The following is a 26,912-nucleotide window of genomic DNA, read 5'->3' as shown; positions in this document are numbered from 1 at the left end:
AGGATTACAAGTGTGCACAACCACATCTGGCCGGAAGCAAGGCATCTAGCTTGGGCATGTGCTGAATTTTAGAAGTGGGACTGTTCTACCCCCCTGCAATGACAGCAATATACCCCCAGTTGCTAGCGTGCCCATATAGGAAATTTGTATGCTGAATCCTCAACACTCCTCCCAACCATGTGATGGGAAATGGTGGGGGTGGGGAGGAGTCTCATGGTCAGATTCCCTGCCTTTGTAGTCTGAGGACCCAGAAGGTAGGCAGTCACCAATGTATTAGGCAGACAGGCCACGGCAGAAGTAGATCCAGTTGGTACCCAGATCACAGACTTCAGCCTTCAGGGTCTTGAGAGATAAATTACTGCTTTTTCCCCCTATGGCAATGAGCAGCCAAATATGCTCCCTACAATGTAAAGAAATATGTACTAGTAAAAACAAAAGGGGAAGGCTGGAGGGATGCTTAGGTAAGACATGCTCTCTGTGTGTCTTCGTTAGGGGTTCTATTGCTGTGATAAAACACCATGACCAAAAGCAACTTTCAGAGGAAAGGCTCTTTTTTGCCTAACATTTCCAGGTAGCAGTCTATCTCTGAGGGAAGCCAGGAAAGGAACTCAAACTGGACAGGAACCTGGAGGCAGGAACTGAAGCAAGGGCCATAGAGGAGTGCTACTTAATGGCTTGCTCCTCATGGCTTGTTCAACCTGCTTTCTTATACAGGACCACCTGCCTAGGGAGGGTGCCGCCCACAGTGGACTGGACCCTTCCCTATCAATTAGCAATTGTGGAAATAGTCTCATCCATAGACAGTCCGATGGAAGCATTTCTGAAGTTCCTCTTCGTGAGTAACTCTAGCTTGTGTCAGTTGACTAAAACCCAGTCAAGACCAGGAGGTGGCAGTGTGCACTCTGAAGGCAGAGGCAAGTGAATCTCTGTGAGTTCAAGGCCAACCAACCGACCAACCAACCAATCAACCAAACATAGAAGTAAAGAACCTAAAAAACAGCCAGGACACCGTTCAAGCACAAAGACCTCAATTTGATCCCCCAAACCCACACCAGAACAAAACAAAACCTGGCATGTTGGGCATACACACTTGTCATCCAAGCAATGAGAAGGAAGAAGCAGGAGGAACTCTGGTGCTCCATGGCTGTGTAGCCAAATCAGCAAGCCCCAGGTCTCAGGGGGAAAGTGGATAGCTTCTGAGTTGCACCAGAATTGACCTCTGGTCTCCACATGCGCACACTCTCACAAACACATACACATATGCATGCACATGTAAACACATGTGCACACACACAAGCATGCACACAAACACATGCACAGATTAAAAGTAGGAATTCCCTTGGCCCTGGGGCTGCCTGCCACATCCTTGTTCTGGGGACACTATTCTCTGGCACTACCCTGTAGAGGAGGCTCTGGACCCTCGTGATGCCCCAGAAACGACTGAGAAGAAAAACAGGAGAATAGAGACAGGTATTCCTAAGGACGGTTCCTCTGATCCAGGAGCGTGGGAGCCTGGGGGCGGGCAGTGGTGAGAGACCTGTCACCTGCCTGTACCTTGTGATTGAATACAGTTCCCGCATTTCCCCGGCTTAGTGGCAGCCAGGGCTCCAGCTGCATGAAATTGGATGGATAAAAGCCGGAGCAGAGGGCGCCGAGACCTTGGTTTCCCTGGCGTTTTGTTACTAGCTCACCGAGAGACGAGCCAGTGCATTAAGCTGCTGAAGTCGATAGCGAAACAGGATAAAAGCGGAAAGAGATCGAGAAGCCCACAGAGTTGTTCCTTCCTCCAGAGTCCCAGGATTCTGATGCTTCTGGGAGGAAGACCACCAGGGGAGGGAATGTCTGCAAATGGGAAGAGGAAACGCCAGGTCACTTGTGGTCGAGTCTGAGGGCTCCATCCCGTAAGCCAAACACCTACTATGTGTGTGTGAAAACATTCCTAAAACCAAAGTCTCAAAATATGAAACATTTCTGGCTTCCAATAGGAGATGGCCCACAGAGTCCTGTCTTCTGCACTGAGCTTGGTGTCACGGGGGTGTGCCCACTCCTTTCTCTGGCCACCACACCACACCACAGCGAGGTGACACTAGTGTTCAGGTTACTTTACAGAAATAGGTACTAAGGCTCAGAGGGACCAGCCGCCCCTGGGGGGGCTGGACAGTGGAAAGGTGGACTTGGGACCAGGTCTGTCTGTGTCTAGTCTCAGCCCCCGCTGCATTGTTGGGCATCCTGGTGACTTTTGCAGAGGATCCTAGATGAGAGGTCTGTGCGAAAGTCGAGAGGTCTGTGCGAAAGTCAGGCTGCTGAGTCTGCGGGGAAATCTGAGATGGTACCCTTGATCCCCATCAACGGCACCAGCAAGGTCACCTTCTGGAAGAGGTTGTGTAGCTCAGTGGGGTGGCAGGTGGGAAACACCCAGTGCCACCCTGGAGTTCCGTTCCTGCCATTAACGATGACCTATCTGTGACAGATGCCTGGGAGAAGTGTAGAGGGATGCTGCATCTTCCTCTTGCTGGACTCATCTCTTTTCCTTCCTTCTCTTCAGCCCCCTGTTCACCTCTCCCTTCCCCATTCCTTTCTTCCTCCTCCCTCCTTCCTCACTCCCTCAGCCCTTTGTGGTCCCAGCAGATGCTCTGACCCTCGAGCCTTAAAAGTGAAGCAAGAGAGACTCGGTCTCCCTCACACACTCCTGGGACCCATATCCCATCGGTCAGGGAGCGTAAGCTGCGGAACCCACAAGGTGGGTGAAATTGGCTGTGACAAGGAAGTATACTGGGTGTGAGAAGCAGGCGATGAGAGACTGACAGTCTCTCTGAGAAGGATCTTGTCATTGCCACAGTACAGACGGACCAGGAGACAGACCAGGAATTAACCTAGCTGTCCCCACCTGCCCCAGCACAATGAAGTCCCCATGGACCGCCCCCCAACTCACCCCACAAGCTCCTGGCAGCTTCTCAGCGCCCAGCTCAGCAAAACCATTAGCTCACTCTCAGATGACTTTATTCCTTTCTTTATCAATTTATTCTCTCATATATTCCAACCCGACTGCTGTTTCCCCTCTCTCCTCCCCATCCACTCCTTAGAACCCCTTCAGAAAAGGGCAGGCCTCCCAGGAATATCAACCAAATATGGCAAATCAAGTTGCAATAAGACTGGGCACCCCCTTTTATATTAAGGCTGGACAAGGCAACCCACTAGGAGGAGGGGAAGCCCAAAAGCAGGCAAAAATACCAGAAACAGCCCCCATTCTCACTGTTAGGAGGCCCACAAAAACGTGAAGCTATACAACTATGACATACATGCAGAGGGAGAGCCTAGGTTAGACCCACGCAGGCTCCCTGATGGTCAGTTCAGTGTCACCGAGCCCCTCTGAGTCCAGGTTAGTGGGTTCTCTTGCGGTGGTGTCCTTGACCCTTCTGACTCCTACAATGCTTCTCCCCTCTTCCTCAGGCCTCATCAAGTTCTGCCTGATTGCTTGCCTGCGGGCCTCTGCATCCGTTGCAGAATGGAACCTCTCTGATGGTGACTATGCCCGTCAGCTAGCTTTCTTAACACTCAGGCCTACCTCCCTCGAGGTACCCGTACCAATCCTCTACCAAGACAACACCCCTAACAGATGTGGCCACCAGCCAATCCGATCAGGGCAATGACCTCAAGAAGAAGGAATGGAGCATGGGGGGCCTCGGCCGTCTGAAACCCCACCAGACGCAGTGCTTTCTTGCGATGGCTATTCTGTTATGGCTACTCAGACACCCTTTCAAGGGTGGAACAGAATTCTGGGGACACAGCTAGGATCTGAGAGGACAAGGCAATCCAGGAGGAAGCAGGTGGGACAAAGGACACCTGAGACCTAAGTGAGGTTTATGCTTAGTTCTCAGAACGACCTGGTACCTTCCCAGCCATGCTGTGACAAGGCTTCCCTGGGTGTGATAAGGCTGGTCAGAGGACTGGCCAGGATGAAGCATGGGGTGGATATCTGTCTGTACCCTGGGGGAGGGCTGGTCCAGCCTAGACACAAGGATGGGGGAGACTACTAGAGAAATGGGGAGTGGGTGGGCTGATGGGATAGTGAGCCACATCTGCCTGCCTGGGTGCAGATCCTGTAGAGAGGGAGAGCCAGGTTCCCAGGCAGAGATGCTGAGGGCTCATGTGGGGACACTGCCCACTGGAGCAGCAGCCCCATCAGCCTTGCATGGATGGAGGAGCCCTTCCACGTGTGTCTGCGTGCCCCCCACAACTGCGCAGGGTCACCCAATCTTGTCACACACCTCTTCCTTTCCTCCTTAGATGACATTCGTAGTGAACCTAATAAAATCCTGCTCTTTGTGTCGGAATAGGACCTCACCTGGTCCTCTAAGGCGCCCTGATGTTTTCAGGTCGGGTTTCTGGAACAAACCTTTCCCCACAGTAAAGGCCGGCATTTGGCTGGAAGCACTACAGATTTTCCAGTGATCTGTGTTGACGCAATTCAACTTTCCCTCTTCCCTGACTGGTGAAGTCCCTGGAGGCTGGGTGCTGTGTGGCAACCCCAGGCTGAAGGTGGAAGGGTGTCTCTGCAAGAGGCTCCTGACACCCCCACTTCAGGCCCCTTCCAGCCCTATAGCTGCACCCTACACCTAGATACCCCACAGTGTGCTGCTTCCCAACACTGGAGGCCTCAGCTGGCTCCCAAGCTTTCTCACAGGCGGTTCCTCGTCTGGGACGTGCTTCCCAGCTCTATCTGTGAACACCCTGACCTCCCCCAGGCTGAGGATGGAAGGTGGGAGGGAATAGCTGTGGTCTGTGCCGAGCACAGCCAAGCACAGCCGAGTACAGCTGAGCATAGCCGAGCATAGCATAGCATAGCCGAGCATAGCATAGCCAAGCATAGCATAGCATAGCATAGCATAGCATAGCATAGCATAGCATAGCATAGCATAGCATAGCATAGCATAGCACAGCACAGCAGAGGGGCTGAAGTAACTCACTGGCCACACACAGACCAAGCCTGTCTGTTCATACTTGTCCTCAAACACTCTCTTGACCCCAAAGAAGGGCATGATTTCTCCTTTCCTGACAGGGCCAGAACAGCCTCCATTTCTCCTCTCGTCTCAGACAGTCTATCTTCATTACTTGTCTCTCTTAGTCCCTCCTCCAGGGAGGAGCCCTGCTCTGTGTCTTCCCTTCTGCCTTAGTGAACTGGGGTGGGTGGAGGTAAGGCTGTGCCCAAGGGTCTGGAGAAAGACAGGAGTCCCCACCCAGGAATCAGGCTGGTCCCTGTGTTCACCCAGGGACTTGGCCACTATGGTGGGGTAAGATCATTGCACGAAGGCACGCACGCACACGCGTGTGGGATAAAGGCAGGTGTTAGTACAGGGTCAGGTGAGGCACAACTGGGTTCCACGTCAACAGAAAGAGACAGTCAGGCAGACTCACCCTTGGGATGGACCTCCCCATCCTTGAAGTGAGCCCTTGAAGGCTCACTTGAGGCCCTTGAAGTGAGGCTTCTACATCATAGGCAGAGATGACTAAGGCTCCTCCTGGCTGAGACTTCGATTCCAGGACATCTATTCTCTTTACTGTGTGTCTCAGGCTAATATAGACTTCTGCCTCTCCCAGCCATCCCTAACTCCCTGGTTCTTTGGTCTTCCAAGTCTCTGAATGTGCCTTGATGCTAAGTCTGAGAGTCAAAGATTCCATCTAGGCATGTTTGACTTCACTGAAGAAGCTCAGATTCTGAGAGTCCATGCATAGGAGGGACGGGTAGATGAGAAAGCCCTCCCTATAAGAGAAGGAAAGTTCCAGATCTCCCACCTTAGCATCCGCAGGAGGAAGAGGTTGGACCTAGGGTCTCAGGTTCCTCTCAGTACTAAAATATGATGGTGCCTGGGAGTCACCAGCCCTGTGTCCCTCCTCACCTGTGTACCTCAGTCCTTCCCATCCATGACCCCACAAGCAGAGTGGCTCAAATGGAACCAGAAACCTCTGGGGGTGAAGGCCATGGACTCCAGTTTGCTGGTGGAAAGACTTGAAGCAATTCTGTTGTTGCTGTAGTTTCTGGGCCATGTCCCTTGCTGACTGGAGCTCCTTGAGTCATGGTGTCAACAGCTTAGGAACTGGAAACATCAAGCCACTGTCATTCCTGGATGATCTGACCTCCTCGGGAGTACCTGCTCTGCTGGAGGGCATCCAGGACCCCACAGTGTTGGGCCCACTGTGCCCTTTTGGCTTAGAGCAGGGCTGTCCCCTGGAAAGGTATCTGGTTCCCTCAGAGAAGAAGGACCTGTAATGTTGGGAGAAGCTGGTAGTCCTGGATCCTCTAGTGCATCAGGGGTTCCTGCCCCCAAATTAGCCTAAGCAGTTCCCTAGCTGAGAGCTGGGGACCCCAGGACTCCTAAAGTCTATGGACTTGGGTCACTGAGGGTTAGGAGCTCCAGCAAACACCTTAGCTGTTCTGACTCCATCTCCTAAGCCCCTGTGGGCTGCAGGGATCATACAGAGGCTCCCAGGCTGTGCAGACCTAGGCTCTGGTCAGTCTATCCGGCTTACCCGTGTGGGCCTTGGGGTCCAGTGGGCAGCACAGCAGTCTCTGTACTGTTCCTCCCTCTCATCTCCCACTTGAGTGAGTGTGGTCCTCCCCTCCTCAGATGCATGCCTTCCTTTACAAGTATCTAGAACAAATTAAGACGAGGCAGATGGGTGGAGGGGAAGAGAGCTGAGTTGCACCCATACAGGGGAGTCGCCCCTCCTTCTCACTGCTAAGTGGAGAGACCCCCACATGTGTGGTACAGTGAAGGAAGAGGGCTCCAGGAAAAACCTAAGTCTGATGGAGTCCCACAGAAGGCCAAGCATCCTACGGTGTGCACGTGTGTGTGCATGTGTGCATGTGTTCATGTGTGTGTTCATGTGTGCGTGCATGTGTGCATGTGTGTGTGCGTGCATGTGTGCATGTGTGCATGCATGTGTGCATGCGTGCATGTGTAAAGTCATTCAACAGCATTGATTGAACACCTACTGTAAGCCAGATATTGTCCTAGTATGTCACAAACAAGACAAGATCCCTGGCCTCATGGTGCTGGGTCAGAGCAATTAGCCCCCCAAGCAGCAGGTACGGACTGGAACTGTGGGAACTGGTCAGGGCTCAGCATTTTAAAACATTAAAGATGCCACTTCAAGAAGCCTCTTTGAGAAGCAGAACTGGGGGGACAAAGACATCCCTCTTTCTACATCGTCTAAACAGGGAGGGTGACCGGTTGCCTAGCAAGAGATGAGAGTGGGTCCTGGCCACCCTACCCTGGGAAGGAGTGTCCTCCCTACCCCACCACTTTTCCACACCCCATTGGTTATCGTTAGCGCAGTGGGTCTCTTTGCATTCACACCACGACAAGGTAACTGTAACTCCTCACTTGCCCCCAAAGGAAATATGTAATTCCCTCCTGGGAGAAACTGCCAGGATTTGAACTCAGGCTTGTGGGATGAAAAGTCTCTCATTGGCCATGAGCTGTCACTGGAAAGGACTCCAGGACCAGTCCCTAGATGGGGGTCTCAGTCTCGGGAGAGCCTGCTGATGCTGGTTCTGGTGTCAAGTGATACCCTCAGGAATCCAGCACTAGCTGGCTTCTGCAGTACCGTGACTCACTAGAGGAGGATCAAGAAGAGACCTCCTGAGCCCAAGCCACAGACAGATCTCCCAGGCCTAGCATCTGGGCTCAGAGGCCTTTGATCCAGAGTCCAGATCCAGCTGCTCTGATGTGAAACTGGTGCCTTGTGAAGCCATATCCCATCAGGGGGCAGATCAGAGCCGGGAGGCCTCATTACCGATCTGACCTATTTCCGCACTCCCCCTCAATGCGAGCTGAGGTGGCTGCTATAGTAACGGCACAGACAGAGGGGATGGAGGGGACAGAGGTAGCCCCTGGGACACTGTTCTCAATCTAAAGGAAATAAAGCTTATAGACCACGTGGGACCCTGGAGCCTGGCCTCCCTGCTTCCCACCACAGCCCAGGGGCCTGGTCTGGCCTCCCCCTTTCCTCTCCTGACCACTCCAACTCTACCTCTGTCCCAGACACTGCCTGACTCTGCTAAAGGGCTGAGGGAGCAGAAGTGGGTGGAGCCGTGCGACTCATCACTCAGTCACTCATTCCTACAGTAGTGGCTTGGCAGGAAGCTGGCCATGAGCTACTCTGTGTTGGGTCCCAGAGGAGACACTGGGTTGTGCTGAGACTACCCGGGACCAGAGACAAGTTCAAACTGGAGAGTTACTTAGGGGAGGCCATAACCTCCTAGTGGAGCATCTCTGACGTTGGGTGCTTGGGTCTCATGGAAAGTCACACTGACAATGTGTGACTGTGAAATTACTGTCTTCAGGTGCCAGCCTCTTAGGGCTTGGGTGTCCATGGGGAGAGGGATCCAGGAGCCAATGCTCATAGATTCAAAGGACCACACGAAATGTTAGGGCTGCAGTCCACTGTATTAGAGACTGCCTGAGATCCAGTGCCCACTCTGCCACACCATGCCATCAGGCCTTTTTCTATTCTGTATCCCCTGCTGCCGCTTCCTCCTCCTCCTCCTCCTCTTCCTCCTCCTCCTTCTCTTCCTCTTCCTCCTCCTCCTTCTCTTCCTCTTCCTCCTCCTCCTTCTCTTCCTCTTCCTCTTCCTCCTCCTCCTCCCCCTCCTCCTCCTCCCCCTCCTCTTCTTCCCCCTCCTCCTATTCCTCCTCCTCCCCCTCCTCCTCTTCCCCCTCCTCCTGTCTCCTCCCCTCCCTTTCCCTCTCCCCTTCCCCCTCCCCCTCCCCCTCCAGTTTGATCATTAAAGCTGGTTTTGTAGTCCAGCTCCAGGCTTTTCCCTCCTCCAGCCCCGGGCTCCTCCCTTCATGCCTAGCTGACAACTGATATCTTAGAAATGACCTCCTCAGTAATTCTTATAAATCATCACGCAACCTGGGTGCTGTGCTTCTGAAGAGTGTTTGTGTGAAATTCCATCGGCCTCATCTCACCGTGAGGCTAGTGAAGGTCAGCAGGGTCAGACATCGCCCCGCCCCACCCTGCTCTATCTAGTCCCAGTCTCTCCCCTCAGTCTGGTCCTTTTCTCCTTCACTGTCCCTAAAGAAGGCCTCATTCAGTTCTGCTCTAAGATGTGTGTGTGTGTTTGTGTGTGTGTGTGTGTGTGTGTGTGTCTGTCTGTCTGTCTGTGTGTTTCTGTGTGTCTGTGTGCATGCGTGTATGAGTGCACAAATGCTCTCGTGTGCGTGCATGTGATGGTCAAGCCTGTTTGTTGTGTGGCAGGACTAAGGAGGGCTGCTGCCCTGCTGTAGGCACGAGGATCCCAGGGCCACCTCAGCTTTTTCCAAGCCTGGCTGTGAGAAGGAGGGGCTTGGCGCCACAGAAAGATCAGCATGGACCACTCAGGTCCTCTTAGCTGTGTGGCAAAGGATCGATCGTCTTGCTTAACGTCTCTGGATGTCTGCTCCCTCTCTGTGAAATGGAGGTAAACTCAGGACCCCTGAGAAGACTAGAAAAGGCCGGGCAAAGCTGTGGGTGTGGATCACTCCTTCGGTGGGGTCTAGAACAGAAGGCAGTGTCAGGAAGAGTGCAGCAATGGCATTGGAGACGTCCACCCTGATTGTGACATCGAACGCCTTCCTTATACAGCTTCCATGTGTACAGCAGACACTGCCTTGGGTGTCTCTATCCAGTTATCAGTCAAACCACCTATGCTGTGGAGGTCGCAGAGCAGAGCAAACCCCAGGGAGCTGCAGGTTGATGGTTAGGACCATTTCCACGATGGGAGGCAAGATAACCCAGTGGTGAGTGCACTTGCTGCCAAGCCTGACATCCTGAGTTGGATTCCCGGTAAATGGTAAATGGTAAAAGGAGAGAACAGACTTATACAATTCCCTCTGACCTCTACGTACATGGCATACATAGTGCATGAGCATAGAGTATGCTCAAGAGTTTGAGCAAGGTAATTTTTTTTTGTAAAAAGACCTTTCCGTGAGCCCAGACCCTTCCCACCAGGCCTTTCTCCTCCCCGGGGGGACCACCATCTCTTATACGCTTCTCCTTTCTACACTTTTGGAAGAAAAATACAGACTCTTCGGGTGAGTTCGGTGAGACAGGAGGTATTCGTCGAAACAAAACAAAACGAAACAAGAAAAGGATGGGCGCGAGAGAAGGGATGGGCAGAGTGGATTCCCTTCCCACAAAGACATTCAGTTCATCCAATGTCACCGCAGAGAAACTGGCAAGATAGAGCAGGGTGCGGAAGCCGATATTTTGGCATGTGAGCAGTAAATGGTCCCACTCTGAATACACGAAGATTCCAGAACGACCCTAATCGAAGGACTTGAATCTTTGAATTGGGGTTTCAAGAAGAAGGCTGAATGGCTCATCAGTGCCTGCGAATATGCGAAGCCTCATTAGCAATCAGAGAAGCACAACTGGAGGCAGGGAAAGAATCCACCTGCTGACTGGGCAGAGTGCAGTGTGGTTAGGTGGGGAGGAAGGCACTCCCTCCATTGTGTCCCGGAAGCAGGCGCTTCAGACTAATTCACTATTGTCTTGTAAAGCCTACCACACACACCCCTCATCTTCCAGCAGCTCTGCGTCTAGAGCGCACCCCCAGAGAGTCCTGTACACGAGCACTGGGAGCCTCGTACAAGGATGTTCGTGGTCATTCATTTACAATAACACGAACCTAGGAACAGCCCCAATCAATACTGAGTGAGTGAATCCGATCTCCAGATGGGAGTGGGGGAAGACTCCACACCCAGCCTTGCAACAGGAGCAGTAGACACTGGCTCTGTGCTCCTCCCATATAAGCTACTCCTTTCCCATATAAGAAAACCAGATATCCTCCCTAGGCCTCCACTATGGAACCCAGGGCTATCTGAAAGACAACCATTATGTCTTTGGGGCCAACAGGAGCCCTGTAGCCAGGGCCAGGTGTCTGTCATATCAAGGAGGGAACTAAGGAGCCCTGGGGGACTCTGCTCCATCTCCTCTGGCCTCCCTGGGACCAGGTTTAGAGTCAAGCAGCACCCTGCTCTGGATTTACTCTCTGGCGTAATAGAGAAGCAACAACGGCCATTCTTCCTCTTGGGACGCCATGATCCCCATTGCACAGGCAGCTCCAGGGAGCATGATGAGGGTTCAGGCCTCTAGTCTCTCACACTTCAAGAAGTGTACACACTAAAGAAACCCATCACTGGAGGCAACAGCCTTAGGCTGAGGGAAGGGAAGACCTCTAATGGCGCCTGGGCACACAGAGTCTGCCAGAACAGTCTCAAGGCACCGGGTACCATTTTAAGGCAAATTCGAAGGCAGATACCAGCCAGCTCAGTCTCCCAAAGACAGGCTGTAGGAAGGATGTGAGCCCCACTCACACCCTTCAGGTTTATCTCTGATTTGAAACAACATTCTAGTAATAGATGTTCTGCAAGGGAAGAAATGAACCTCAAAACCAGGCAGGAGGCAAGAGTGGCTTAGTAGGCAAAGTGCTTGCTGTACAAACGTAATAGCCTGAGTTCAAATACCCAGCACCTGCGTGAAAACCCACACATGGTAGCTAATGTCTGGAAGCTTGGCTCTGGGAAGGTGGAGACTGGAAGATCCCTAGGCCAGCCAGTCTAGCCTAATTGGTGAGCTGCAGATTCAGTGAGAGACCATGTCTCATAAGACATTTGACATTGACCTCTGACCTCCACAAACCAGCCTGTTTATACCTGCACAGACACAAATAAATGCATGAAGTATAGATGAATTTTAAAAACCAATTTTTTTCAGAGCCCAACCCGGCCTTAGACCCTGCTGGTATTTTTTCCTTCCACCTGTCTGGATTGTATAATCCAGGAATAGTAATCTGTAGGGGTAAAATTAGCAATTTGTATCCATATTTTATGTCTCCCCTTTCTTTTTATAAGCACTTTACCAATGTGAATGTCTGGATGGAATTTCCCTGTTTAGTGGCCCGCCTTATTCTCATACCAAAGCTATTTTACCAGTTCTTGTGGTCAGGTGGACACGCATATGACCCTGTGCTCAAACCTTCCCGGTCTCTACCTCTATTTTCCGAAGGAAGTTGGCCTGAGGGTCAAAGGGCACAGACATCTGCATTCTTCAGGCTCTATGTGTGGCAAGTCACCACTCTGGGAAGCTGTCTTGGCCTCATGCCACATGGTGTTCCCTACCCCTTCAGCACCACAGATCTGCCCTGGGGAAACAGTAGAAAAGCTGATATGCTGAGAGAGCTGATTGGGTATTTATTTATCTGTAGGCACTTTTAAAAGTCAACATAATCACTCAAGTTCCATTAAGTTTAATTTGCAGTCGATCTCACATCTACCAGGAAGCAGACAGGGTGTTGAGTGGAAGGGAAGAGGCAAGATGGCTCTTCAGAGCAAGAGAGAGCAATCAATGGCCTGGCTGGGTAGGCAAAACTGGGCCCTTTCAGGGCCTGGTTCTCTTGCAGACAGGGAGCTGAGGGTCAAGGATTCTGCCAGTGACTCCAAGCCCTCTGCTTTCTACTGTGCTGGACGGCCAGCTTCCTATAAGCAGGCCACATCTGGAGCAGAAATGCCATCTAACATTCTGAAACATGGCCAGTCCCCAGGAGAAAATACATCCCTGGAGGCCACAGGCTTAAAACCCAGGAGCCCTTACCAGGAGGAATGGTAAACAGTAGGGAACCATTCATCTCCTCTCACTGGCATCCAAATGGCATTGCATACTGTCCTCTGGATGGCCCCCATAGGACCAAGCCTGCAGGGTCACCCACTTGTGTTTGAGCTTTTCCTGGCCCACTCGCTCATGCCTGATATCTCCTGGGATCACCAGCAGAAAAAAACTCCTGCACTGAGACAGGACCCACATCAGGAAGCACAAGGCCCATTTTGGACCAGCAGCAGTGTTGGGAGAGAGGGGGACGGAGAGGATTCGATGGGGGTTTGAGAGGGAAACCAGAAGGATTTGCTGGGCAAAGAGGCTATATAACTTCTCTTTTCAGCTGGCCAATGGTTCCCTCTTTCTCCTCTTTACAAACACATTTGCACACATGTAGGTCTCTGCACACATATGTCTGTGCACACATATGTCTGTGCACACATTACCATTAGAATATGAATGCCTCCTGCAGGTTTATTGGGGCGCTTTGGTTGCCAGCTCATGGGCTCTGCAGAACTTGGATCTTGAGGGCTCAGACCTTCTCCATGGGTTCTAACCCCTTAATAGCTTCATGAGATGGTGGCTTGATTGGGAGGCCAGGAGTAGTAGATAGAGCTGTTGTCAGATGTAGGTCACAGGAGTGGGGTCTCCCACCCCTTCTCTTCCTCTGCTTCCCTCAGACTCTGAGTGAGCATCTTGGCTTTCCCACACCCTCCACCCCACAGCAATCTGCAGGCCCAGAACAATAGAGACAACAGACCACAGACTGCGACCTCTCAACCTAGGAGCCACCATACATGTCTCTTAGGTTTGGCTTTTTGTCTGTGTGTTAATTTTTTAATCTCTTTTTCAGTCTTTTCAACTTTATCTTGGTACAGAGTCCTAGTAATTCCAAAACCGGACATTCTTCCATGAGAGGGGGAACAGTAATATCTTTCCCTATGTGTGCTATTTTTCGACTGGTGATTTGACGTGTGAAGAGCTCTTTTTATATTGAGGCTCCGCATCTTCTAAAACAACAACAGCAACCAAACCTTTAGAGGCAGGTAGACCTCTGTGAGTTCAAGGTCAGTGTGGTTTACAGAGCGAGTTCCAGGACAGCCAGGGCCTCACAGAGAAACCCTGTCTTGAAATATCCCTGCATTCACATGAATGAGGAACAGGAGGAGGACAGAAGACTGATTCCCCGGGGCTGGAATTACAGACAGTTGTGAGTCACTTGACCTGGATGCTGGGAATTGAACTAGGGTCCTGGAAGAGCAGCGAGTGTTCTTAACTCCTGAGTTCTCCCTTCAGACCCTTTCCCATGGGTTTTTAGCTGCAGTTTCATGTAGCCCAGGTTAACCTCAAACTCTCTATGTAGACTAGTGTGACTTTGAGCTTCTGGTTCTCCTCCTCCCCCTCCCCCTCCTCCTCCCCCTCCCCCTCCTCTTCCTCCTCCCCCTCCCCCTCCCCCTCCTCCTCCCCCTCCTCCCCCTCCTCCCCCTCCTCCCCCTCCCCCTCCTCCTCCTGCTCCATGTAGACCAGGTTAACCTCAAACTCTCTATGTAGCCTAATGTGACTTTGAGCTTTTGGTCCTCCTCCTCCTCCTCCTCCTCCTCCATGTAGACCAGGTTAACCTCAAACTCTCTATGTAGCCTAATGTGACTTTGAGCTTTTGGTCCTCCTCCTCCTCCTCCATGTAGACCAGGTTAACCTCAAACTCTCTATGTAGCCTAGTGTGATTTTGAGCTTCTGGTCTTCCTCTTCCTCCCCTTCCTCCTCCTCCCCCTCCCCCTCCTCCCCCTGAGAGCTGGGACCACAGGTGTGCACCACACGCCCAGCTTCCACAGTGCTGAGGACTGACCCCAGTGCCTGCTATGCACTAGGCAGACACTCTGCACACTGAGCTCAAGTGGAGTTTTGTATTCAGTAATGGGTTTGGGCCATCAAAAGGTGTTTGAGCTAAAAAGAATTCAAGATTATTTTTCCTTTCATGATGATTGTGATTAACGCTTTTGTGCCTTAAGAAATCCTGACTGTACCCAAAATGATGGAGTCACATGACCCCCCTTCCTGTCCTATTTTCATGCTTAGATCAGCTGTTTCACCTCAAATTGATCTGTGCAGGTGTGCGGGAAAGTGTCTAGAATCGTTTTCCTCGAGACCTCTCGGGTGGTGGAGGAGTTTGTTGAAAAGGACAGAGCATGTGTGCAGATTCTTCAGGCCTCTGTCTTCTTTCTATAGACCGTTTGTCAATTCTTACTTTGTCTTTGCTGCTATGATTTTACCATCCTGAACCACTGCTGCAGATCTCCAAAGTTCTGCTGAAAAAACTATTTGGCGAAGCTGGTTCTGTTAAACACATAATTTTAACTAGCATGTTTTCTATTAACCCCAAATTGGTGAGGGTTTTTGTTTTTGTTTTTTCCTCAGTAGATGTCTTAGTTACTTTTCCATTGTGTTAAAATACCCTAACAAAAATAACTTAAGAATAAGAGGGCTTGCATGGACTCCAGCAAGATACGGCCTGTGATGCTGGGGAGAATGACAGCAGGCCAAGAAGGCACTGCCCAGGAGCAAGAGGCTTATCCCCACTCAGGAGCAGGAAGTGGCCAGCAATTGGAACCCTTGCGCAGCCTCAAGCCCTGCCTCAGGACCTACCCTTCCATCGAGGCTCCCAGGTCCCACAACCTCCCAAACAGGGTCACTAGCTGGTGACTAAGTGTATAAACAAGCTATAGGAGAGTACACACTGGGCAAGTCCTCTGTCCCGAGCTACAGTCCCAGACCTTTGTAATTTAAAATTCTTGTACACCTATTCATTTGGAGTGTGTGTACGTGTGGACACTTGTGTGCACTCATGTGTGCATGTGTGTGTATATGTGTGTGACAGGTGTGAGTGGCAGGTTGTGTGTGGTATGGCAGGTGTGTGTGGCAGTTGTGTGTGCGTGAGGTATGTATGTATGTATGTGTGGCAGGTTATGTGGCGTGTGTGTGTGTGTGTGTGTGTGTGTGTGTGTGTGTCTGAGGTGGGTGTGGAGGGTCTGGGGGTGCATATAGAATTCAGAAGACAACTTGGTGGGAATTGGTTTCCTTCTCCCATGCAGGCCCTCAGGTTGCCAGCCTCGGGAGTACACACCTTTACCTGCTGAGCCCTCTTGCTGGATGCCTTTGCTCAGTGAGATAGGATCTTATTGTGAACCCAGGCTGAATCACCCTTTTACCTCCAATAAAAATCTTTTTGAGGCTAAAAACCAATTTTCTTTTTAAAATACTTTTGCTTTTAGGATTTGTTCCCAGACCCCATCTGCCTTATTCTGGCTCCCCCCCCCCACCCCTGGTCCCACTTCAAGAGGCCAGTATCAATCACAGACCTGGTCACCTGAAATATACCTCAGCTGCCCACGGCCCATTCCTCCCCACTCCTTACTGTCTTGTTAATAAAAGAATTTAGAAACAGAAAATAAACAAATGAAAATATTTTTACAGCCTAGGGTGGGAGTCAGCATCCCTTGTACAGGGACAGTAGGCTTTAACAATCTCTCTCCATCCCCTCCCCCTCCCCCTTTCCTCTCCCTCCCTCTCCGTGCCCCTCTCTCCCCTTCCCCATTGTACTGCGAGAGTGATGACGCATGCCTCAGCTTTCCATTACTGTTACAAAATAGCTGAGATAGCCAAGTAATGAAGAAGGAAGCTTTATTTGCATCGATCTGGGAAGGTTTCGGTCCATGGCTGGTTGGCACCATTGCTTTGGGCTTGTGGCGATCCAACACGTCATGGACTGAGGACATGTAGTTAAGCCCCTCACCCTATGACAGGATCCACAACAGAGACCAAAAGAAAGGCGCCAGGGTCCCTCCCAGAATGTGAGCCAGTGACCTGACAGCTCCTGCTAGGCGCCATCTCTTACAGGCTCACCTCCACCCTTCGGGGTAGGATGCACTGGGAGTCGAGCCTTCCAGATCTAATGCAAAGAGAAATCTGTGCAAAGAGAAAACAAGCCTTGGCTATACCTAATAAAAATGCACTCCCAAACTCGGACATTGGATTTGGTACAATTTCATGTATCACAAAGTATTACATTCTGGATGGTGGCCCAGATTCGACTCATAGGTCATCGTACAGCCTTAGGCAGAGCGAAGTCAATCCATTTCTGATGACTCCATTCTCACAGAAGCTCATTACACCCACCTATGGTGCTATAGACTAGAGATATTGAGCTGGTTAAAGCCTGATATAAAGCTCCCCCCACACCCTCCTCAGTGAAGGGCTGCCAGGGATCCATGGGGTGGGGCAGATCTTCCTCATACGAAGCTGAAACCAGCCTGTGTCCATTGACCATGAAGTCTGTCATCTTGGCATTCGTTTCCACTCCCTGGCCAAAGAAACCGGGCCAAGCTTGTGGCCAGCTGGGAAAGCCAGATCCTCACACAGGCGCAACTCTGGGACAGTTATTCGAGCTGCTGGGCCAGACCACCACTGGTAATGGATGCCACTCTTTAACGCTGCTAGGGAGACCCGCCCCTCCTTAGTCTGCTGCAGTGCATTAGAAGAGAAAACATTTGCTCCAGGAACTCCTGAGGCCTTTGGGAACTGCAGGATCAACACTAACAGTCAGGGCAGCTCCAGCCTTAACCTTCCCTGCCCAGCCCAGGCTGGGGCCTCAGAGAGGTGGCCCTGTGGGCAGTTTATTGGAGCGCTGGAACCCTGGGTCCTGTTTCCAACTCTTCTGGCCTAGAGAGACAGTGGGTAGAGGGAAAGAAAGAAAGAGAAGAGGTGTCCCGCGTAGAGGCTGTTGCAAAAAATATCCTGAGTGCAGTGTTCCTTCCTTATACCATTTATGTTCCCAAATGAAAGGCACACAGAGCCTTATATATTTTAATATGCCTTAAACAGCACAATAGCTGTGTAGCTGCCTATCCCCCATGCCATTAGAATCTACTTTCCCATCGATAACCCCAAATTATATGATTTACTATGCTCTATCTTGGCTGCTCTTAACCTAATTGGGTAGCCCTCTTGCCACATCCTCTTGGTCCAAAGGCCGTGGTGATTCTTTTTGCTTCTCTATCGAATGGCTGCTCTCTCTTCTCTCCTTCATCCTTGAGTTCCTAAGTTCCAGGAAACCTAAATCCTGCCTATCTCTTTTCTCCCCAGCACTTGGCTGCTGGTGTCTTTATTTACCAATCAGAATTAACTGGGGGCCAGGTCTCAAAGGCAGCTTGCTGACTCCCAGCACTTGGAGGTCAGTACTTAGCATTATAGTAAAAGGCAGACAGCGAAACCTCAGCAGAGGCCTCCACACTGCCCGCCCCTGGGCATGTTAGAGAGCTGAGCACAGGGACCAGGCTGGGGCTTGTGAATCTGGGTCACACCCTTAACCTCACTGCTTAGAGTCTCTGCGTGGCAGTTCCTGGAAGGATGCCCTGTTCCAAGCTCGGGGTAGTGCTGCAGATCCATGCTTTTTACCAGGGGAGCAGCACGCCTTTGGCAGAGTCCAGAACTCTCCCTAAGCTGCTTCCCTAGGCCAGAAAAATGCCCAGCTCCTCGTCAGGTTAGCAGGAATCCTGCTTGTTTCAATTTTTTGGTTTTACCTTTGTTTTGTTTTGTTTTGTTTTTAAATTCTGTGCATGTGTGTGTGTCTGTTGGTGGAAGGGGGTGTTCATAAGAATCCAGTGAACTACGGAGGCCAAAGGGGGACGTTAAATCCCCTGGAGCTGGAGTCACAGGCAGTTGTGAGCTATCCAGCATGGGTGGTGGCAACCAAGCGTGGGTCCTTTGTGAGCATGGTACGAACTCTCACCTCTAAGCTAAACCAAATTCTGTCTGTTTGCAAAGAGATGACCATCTTCCCCATCCAGTCTCCTGAGACTCCTCCGGCTTCATTACTCCCAATCACATTCATTGGGTAGAAAGTGACTTCTTTTATCTGAGGAGACCAGACACTGAGAAGGTGGAGTGTCCGAGACCTGGTGTCAGGGTCAATAGAAAGGGCTGTTGACATCCCAGGCCTTCCCTGCTGCTTCCTCTAATTCTTGCTCCCTTACTACGTCTGTCTGTCTGTCTGTCTGTCTGTCTGTCTGTCTGTCTGTCTCAACAGTACCTCAGAGTCTATCTTTTTGTTCCTGTCCCAACTTTCTTGATTAGGGCTCCTGCGGTCCTAACCATGGGGAGTGGGGGTTGATCCTGTCTATGACCTTCTCTCTGCAAGGGATGCTAGGCTAGCCAGAGAGCATGAATTCACCATGTGGAGAGAGCATGTGACACATACCGAGCTACCTTCCAGGGCTGCTGGGGCTGAGGGAAGAGCTTTACGACAACTCTGTATGCCTTAGGGAATCAGCTGTGGCTCAGGTCAAACTGAGCCTGGAGTCTAAGCAGCTCCTCCCTCAAATGGAGAGCAGCCGGAAGGTCTAATCATTCTTGGCCCTCTCCACAATCCAGACTGGCCCTCTCCTCCCTCCCCAAGGACCTGTAACACAGAGTCTCTGGCCCTAGACATCTGTTACTTCTTAGGTCCTGGTCCAGTCCAGCCCTACTACCATCTGCTTCCCAGCTGCAGGTCCCCAGTTTCCAGCCCTGACCCCTTGAACTCTCTGACCCCTGACCCTGATGAAACAATCCTTACCCAGTCCAGGGCACTGTCTTCACACCTCAAACACTGGCAACTGCCTTGGCCACCAGGACACAGGCTCTATGCCCTCTCATAGGCTCCACAGAGTCCTCCTACAGCTCCTCACACTCCCACCAGATCAGCAGAGACCACAGGGCCCCTGTGACCTGGTTGTAGGGCCTCAGCTCCACCTCTCCACACCATCTTGCCAGCCTCCCCAAGTCCTGATTTTTTTCCACCTCCTTCCCAGGCTCTCCTGCCCCATCCAGCCCTTTACACAGATTTGCTCCAGCCCAGGGATTTTGCTGAGCACTCCCTGTGCCCAGCCTTGGGCTATGGCTTGAAATAACTGCCTTATACAGCACTCCCAGTGACCCTGGGGTGAGTGTCCCATCCTATAGTTAGGCAACCAGGATTCAAAGACCGAAACAGGCAGCCAGGGGCACTTGGCCAGGATGTGGCTCAGCTGGGATTAGAACCCAGGGCAACTGTATAATATCACCTCACTTTCCACCCACATTCTTCCCACGTGAAAGATCCTTTCCAGTCTGGGTTGTGAGCTCTCTAATGTTCTCACCCTAGTGGCTGCCAGACTGGGGCCCAATACATTTCTGACACGTTGCTAAGATCTGCAAACTGAGGAGTAGGGACAGCCATAGTGGCTGCCGGGACCCTCCCTCCTCTGCCTGCCGCTCCTACCACTTGATCCCTCAGTAAGCAAAGCCTTTAAACCAAAAACAATTTTACACTTCATTTGAGTTAATCATGGAAACTCTTTCTAGAAGCTATCTCCCCCTAATTGTCTGCAGAAAAACAAGTGCCTCCTGGCAGCCACACCCCACCTCTGTCACAGAGCCCTAGAGCCACAGAAGGTGGTGACAGGTAGGAGGGGCTGCAAACCAGAAGCTAAAGACAGTGTCCATCTGTGTGCCCACCAGCCTGGGTACTGCGGTACTGGAAGCGGCACCAATGACTCGGTTCCCCCCAAACACATCGAATGAAAGGGAAAAGACCACATTTAAACAAATCACCAAGCCAGGAGTGCCAGTGAAGACCTATAATCCTACTCAAGGAGCTGAGGCAGGAGGATCCTGTGTTTAAGGCCTGCCTGAGCCACAGGATAAATACAAGACCAGTCTGGGCAACTTAGTGAAACGATATCTCACTTCGGAATGAGCAGGTACATAAATAAATCAGTAGTTTCATCGAGAACCATTAGTCTTGAACTGTAAACAAAGACCTATAGTCACAGGGCTCCATTTTAACCTAACATTAGCCTTGTAGAGGCCCAGTCTCCGAATGCAGAGTGAGGTACTTGAGTTATGACAGCAGTCTTTGGAATGCCAGTCGATGCTAGCCTAGGGGATCGGTAGGTAGAGTACTTGTCCAGCATGCATGAAACCCTAGGTTCAATCCCCCGTACGATGTAAAGTGCAAATGGTGGTGCATGCCTGTAATCCCAGCACTTGGATGGGGGAGGAAGAAAGGGAGGGAGGCAGGGGGATCATAAGTTCAAGGTCATCCCCAGCCACTCATCAAGTTTGAGGCCAGCCTGAAATACTTGAGACCTTGTCTCAAAATAAAATAAGGTTGGGTGTGTCCAGGGTGCTTTGGCCATAGACTGTCTCAAAAGAGAAAACCTATGCCCAAAAGAACTGAACACAGCACCCCACGTCACATGTAGGTAAGATTCACAGAAACTGTACTCACTGTAGTCAAACGTGACAGCCTGGAGCCCGTCTTTGTAGAGAACAGAAGATACATTGTGGAGACTGACCTGGACCAGCAAGTCCTTCTTTAGTGTCAGGTTCCTGAAAAAGAGGACCAGGAGATGAAAAGAAAAGAGAAAATAGGAAACCTGAGGTCAGGAGGTCTTTGCACAACTTATATCTTCTGCCAGGGACGTTTATCAAGAAGTTCAGTTTTCAGTGGAAAAAAAATGGGACAGAAAGCAATCATACGATGGGACCAAGCCACGGGGAAACTAAACAATATGCACAAAGGGACCACAGGCTATCTCAAGTGCACCACAGGTCACATGTTAAGAGCCCTTCAGATTGTTAACTTCAATCTCTACAGTGGAAGAATTCAAACCCACAGCTCCCCCAAAACTCCTGGCCCCAGGGTATTACTGGCCTCGCCAAGCACATTCCTGGCTTTCGACCATGGGAGTGATGTGCGCACAGCTAGCTTCTGGTTGTCCTGGTTTGGGGGGAGTTGCAGTTGCTTGTGTCAAAGCTCTCTCTGTTTCTTCCTCATGAATCTGTGGTGAGTGAGCTGTCCACTGCTGCTGGGCCTTCTGTGATGGCTTCACATGTCAGTTAGTTGTCATGGGAACTCTGGACTCTCCCTCCAGTGGATTTTCACCTCCATCAGGCAATCTTGGGACCATTCCCACCTCTGTAAGTTCATCATGAGGGAGAGAGCAAGGTGTGGAAGGACGTCTAGAGTCTGTCTCCTGCATGTGTTTGCTCTTGTTGGCTGGAATAGGTCTGCCAGCCAGCCGAGGTAGAAGAGGTAGATTCCCATGCGTGGTGGAAGGATGTAAGTGTTACATCCTCGGAGAACAGACTTGTAGAGGGAGAGATCTGAGGGCATTGCAGACACACTTAGGAGTTCTTTCAGCATTGCAACTTACCTGGTTACACTCTAATACCTAAAATGCAATAAACAAATTATGGAAGGCAGACGGGGATGAAGACGACAAACATGTTGAGCGCCGGTGCTTTCTGGGTTTCCAACCAACAGTTGAGTGAGTACAGGACAACCAATGGATTGGGTCGTGAGGAGATTGGCTGGGGAACCCGGTTAAACAGAGAGTGGAGACAGAACTGGTCCTTGGACCCTGCTGTAGCTTTCCGTTGGGTTTTAGCACCTCGGACAGCTCCCCGCTGTAGCTTGCCGCTGTGTTTCAGAACCCCGGATAGCTCTCTGGGTGTCCCTCTCAGGCAACTTCAGCCGGGGTTACCTGGTTCCTTGACTTCTGGGTAGAATTATCTAGTTAAATGCAGTTCATTCTTGCTGCCAGGAATGAGGGTCTAGGCTCTGGGACCTTAGGAAATCAAAGATTCCCTAACATCAAGTCTTTCCTGCCCCATACAAGCTGTTTGGGGACAGACAGTCCCCAAGACAATGTATTTATAGATCACTTGGCAAATTCAATGAAATGATAAAACAATGAAGTAGAATTATATAACGAAGTTAAATAAGCTAAGTTAAAGCGTAAAACATACCAGACTAGGCAGCTTTTGTTGGCCTTATGACTTAAGAATGAGCGGAGCAAGGAGTGGTGGGTAGTTGGAAACTGAGAGCCATCTTCTGACTTCTTGCCCCACGTATGATCGGATACTGTCAGTAACCTCCATACCCTGGGACTGGCACGTTGGCACACTGTACCTCCCACATTGCTTCAGACCCCTGCCACTGCTTGGTCGCCTTTACTCTTATAGACCTTCTTTTTGGAGATTGCTCACCGTCAGTGGAAAAGACCATTAGGCTCATTCACTGAAAAAAGAATTCTAGAGTTAACAGCTCCAGCCATGGCTAGGTCCTCCCTGGAGAATCAAACTCATCCTTCCTGAACATGGGCTTTCTGTTTTATCCCGTGTTGGCAGCATCACGGACCATCTGTAAGTGGGAAACAGCCTCAGGGGTGTCTGCTTACATCACAAAGGCCCCTTTCCTGGAGATGTGAGCATGCTGCTGCTAATGAATATACTTTACACGCTCACATGCACTTACACGAGTTTACTGTCACACATTTCCATTTACGTGGGCACTCGCTCACACACACACTTACACGAGCTCATTGTCACACATTTTCATTTACACATGCTCTCAGACACCCCCCAAAACCACATTTGCCTGTGCTCACAAAACATTCACATGCGTTCACACCCCTAACCCACACCAACACTCAAACACTCGTGTGTGTATTCACAAGTACATGTGCACATATGGGCATAGGCAAACACGGGTGTGTCCTCATTGATCCTGAGTCCACATACGATCACTCACACACCCGTGCACACACTCTTGCACTAACACCTGACTCACACATGACCACACACTCACAGGAACACATCAAATCCACAGGTGCAGGGGTGCAAAAACACATATGCACTCATAAACACAGCTGACCTTAAGCAATCGCTTGCTCAGTACCACCTCTCTCCGAGCGGTCATGCTCCTTGGGTCCTGCCCCATTCTGCCCCCTCCCTGGGTGTGAACTGAAACCTTAACACCAACCCCCCCTCTCTCCTCTTCCTTCCCCCGCTCCCTCCCTCCCTTTCCTAGCTCTCTCTTCTCTGCAGTCCACCTCCCCCCACCCCCATCTCCTGGCTTATACATCCCGCTCCACCTTCCACAGCTAATTAAATGATAGCATGGAATGCTTCTCATTTGTGTTTGGCTCTGAAGCACACCGGAGCGTGCACTCATTAGGTGGCCCTGTGGAGGACGCGCTGTGCGGGGCTGGGAGTGCCAATTGCCATTCACAGTCCATCCTGGAAGCCATTAGGTATTCACTGGAAAGAATCGGAACCCAGGACCCCAGTGCCTGGGTTAGAAGGGGAAGTGTAGGCAGGAGGGCCACACCTGAGGACAGTCCTCGGCTGTCCCAGGCTCTGCTGTACCTGGGGCAGGAGGAAACAGGTATAGTTGGTCACAAATGACCCCTGTCACTGGCAAAGAGCTTTGGGCATCAAAAATCCCATTAGTCCTAGCTAGAGTCTGACTAAGGCTCTCAGCCCAGAGCTCCCAGGGTGCCAGCTACCAGGAGTGCCATGTGTCCTGCAAGAAACCCACAGTGTTGGCCAGTGGGGTCACTGGGGAGTGCAGAGCAGAGCACAGCTGGCCAGGGTGTATGCTGCTGGGATCGGTCAGGAACTCCTGAGAGTTTCTGCCAGTGTTTGCATCCTCTTCCTGGGACCTAATGGTAGCCCCTGGGGCCATGATGCAAAAACAAGCACCAGGGACTTCTAGGTACCAAAGGAGGAGGTCAGAAAGGAAGTTGAGAGTGGACCTAGATGCAGATGCTGCTGTCAATCCCTGTGAGGTGCTGGGTGCAAACTGATTACCACATCTGGTCCTCACAGCAACCAGGAGTAAGGCTCGTATCCCCAATTTGCATGTTAGACTTTGAACCACCAATGATCAGACCTGAAATCTGTGTCCTCCGCTGCCCTCTGCTTCAAGGAGGAAAGTCAGCTTCCACCCAGCACTTACCAATGATAAATCTGCCCCACAGCCTAGTGTTCTGGCCATTGCACCCCTCTCTCATAGAACCTCACAGAGTCTCTGACAGACGCACACTCCTTGGTCCATTTTACAGATGAGGAAACTGAGTCAGGTCACTTCTTTAAGTGCACAGAGTTGGCTTCAGGCAGGAATTGAACTCAGCAGCCACAGCTCAGAGCTACCCTCAGCCCGCCCTTCTGAGCTACCCTCAGCCCGCCCTTCTGAGCTCACTGCCCGCCCTTCTAGTGTTATGAGAAGAGCTCGGGAAAGGGAGGCACACTCACTCATTACCAGAATGCCACCTGCTCGTTGTCCCATAGCCAGCTGTGCACTGTGCCCCCTCCCCAGTCCTGATAACAGCATTTTCAATTATTATAATTATCACCTGAAAAATTGGGTCCTGACACAGATAATAAAAATGGAATTCAGTCTCTCCCCGACCGCTCCTGTCACTTCTCCATCTGCTGGTGAGTCTTGCAGCCCACCTGGAAACAGGACTTGTGAAGAGGGTGTTCCACAGAGGGAATTCCCTGGCCAAATGGGGTTATGATACCCTGAGGGTGAGGGGTGCTTGTCCTTGAACCTGAGTGTCTGTGAGTGCATGCTTCAGCATGTGAGTGTGTTTGAGAGCCTGTGTGAATGTGTCTCTGTGAGCATGTATGTATATGCACTGGATGCATGTGAATGAGCATATGTGTCTAGACATGTATGTAAGCATACATGCACACATATACATATATATGCATGTGCATGTATCTCCACATGAGTATGTATGTGAGTGTGCATGGGTGTGTGCTTGTATATGAGTGTGTCTGTGTGTGTCTATATGAATGTGGGGGTATGTGCGAGCATCACTCATATGTATGAGCATGTGCCTGCACATGACTATAGGTATGTTTATCTGTACGTGAGTGTGTGCATGTGTGAGCATGTATGTGTGTCTGCATGTGAGTGTGTACATAAGTATGTATGTACATGTGTGTATATATGTCTCTTCTTCAGTGTGTGAGCATTTATTTGTGCATGCATGTGTATCTGTACGTGAGTGTGTATGCATGAATATGTGAACCTGCATGTGTGTTTCAAATATGTCTTTACAAAAGTTTGTATCTGAATGTGTGTGCGTGAGTGTGTAAGTAAGCATGTGTGAACATGAATGTATATATGTGTGCATATATGTTCCAACTCAGGATAGCTATGATATTGTGTCAGAAACTGAACCTAGTAGTAGCCTAGGTGCTAAAATCCAGGTGCCATGGAGCGGGTACATTTCTTCTAGATGAGCTGTCCCTCCTCCCCACCTATAAGCTCCTCCTCAGCAGTCTTCCCCCTGCCCCCGTAGTCCTCTGCCTCCTCAATCCTCCTTTCCTTGGCCCACACTTGAACTTCCGGAATCAGGCACACCCCTTCCAGCCTGCGTGCTAACAATGACCACTGCCCAGGATTCACCCCAGGAGGCCTGCAGCTGGGCCTGCTCCTCATTCACCCAGCAGCAAACAGGCAGTGGCTGCCTCTTGTGCTGGCCGGAGAGTGGATAGGAGGAAGAGGACTGCGGAGCCTGGCCAGGCTGGAAAGGAGGCAGGTACGCCACTCTCACAGTGCAGGGTGTGCACACTGGAAGGATTCCTTTTCACTTCCTCAACAATAGCGGCCTACAATAGGGCAGTGAACCCCTGAAACTCACACCAAGCTTAGCAGAGTGGAAACTTCCAGACCACCAAGCTGAGAAATAAAGGGATTGTCTTAAAGAAAAGCAAGCTGGTGAATTTTCTCTGACAAGAAAAGGAGTGGGGGGAGTGGATGGGAAGAGGTGACCACTGGCACCTTCAGACCCTAATGCCGATCTGACGACCTGGTACTCATGAGGGTAGTGGGGGATGGGTGCTTCTCTTCTCCCACTCTGCTCCAGACTGGTGTCCACAGTGTCTTCTACCAGGTCCTCTTCTGCCCCTTGCTTTCTCCATTGCCTCAGCAGCCATTGCATGCCCACCTGCTCCAAACACTGTCCGTGGACTCCTTCTGCACTCAGGATAAGCCCAGAGTCCCTGTTATGGTCCAGGCTCTGCCTCTTCTCCCAGACACCCCCCACATACCTTCATTACTACTCTGTGGGCTTCCTGTCATTTCTAAATGATTCCAAGGTCTTCAAGTTCACCATCTCAAACTTGAACACTTGCCCCTTGCCCTTTCCCCTTGCCCTTGCCCTTTGCCCCTTGCCCCTTGCCCTTTGCTCCTTACCCCTTGCTCCTTGTCCCTGCCCCTTACCCTTTGCCCCTGTCCCTTACCCTTTGCCCCTTGCCCCTTGCCCTTGCCCTTTGCCCCTTGCCCCTTGCCCTTTGCTCCTTACCCCTTGCTCCTTGTCCCTGCCCCTTACCCTTTGCCCCTGCCCCTTACCCTTTGCCCCTTGCCCCTTGCCCCTTGCCCCTTGCCCCTTGCCCCT

At 51.1% G+C, this 26,912-nt stretch overlaps 1 long non-coding RNA gene across 2 annotated transcripts in view; it reads right to left on the bottom strand.

Moving 5' to 3' along the window:
* The window catches only part of LOC120102989 (uncharacterized), a 40,012-nt gene extending 16,975 nt beyond the window's left edge, over positions 1–23,037 (bottom strand). Inside the window, exons 1-3 of one of the 2 annotated variants that reach the window (XR_005505016.2) lie at positions 22,468–23,037; positions 20,945–21,045; positions 1,692–1,842 (exon numbers count right to left, since the gene is read on the bottom strand). This is a non-coding gene — a long non-coding RNA (uncharacterized LOC120102989). The remainder of the gene's footprint in view (positions 1–1,691; positions 1,843–20,944; positions 21,046–22,467) is intronic. The other variant, XR_005505017.2, reaches the window with a different exon arrangement.
* Between the last annotated feature and the right edge of the window lie 3,875 nt (positions 23,038–26,912).

This window comes from Rattus norvegicus, chromosome 5 (assembly GCF_036323735.1).
Source record: "Rattus norvegicus strain BN/NHsdMcwi chromosome 5, GRCr8, whole genome shotgun sequence".
NCBI classification, from domain to species: domain Eukaryota; kingdom Metazoa; phylum Chordata; class Mammalia; order Rodentia; family Muridae; genus Rattus; species Rattus norvegicus.
This window is presented reverse-complemented; position numbering and strand designations above follow the sequence as displayed.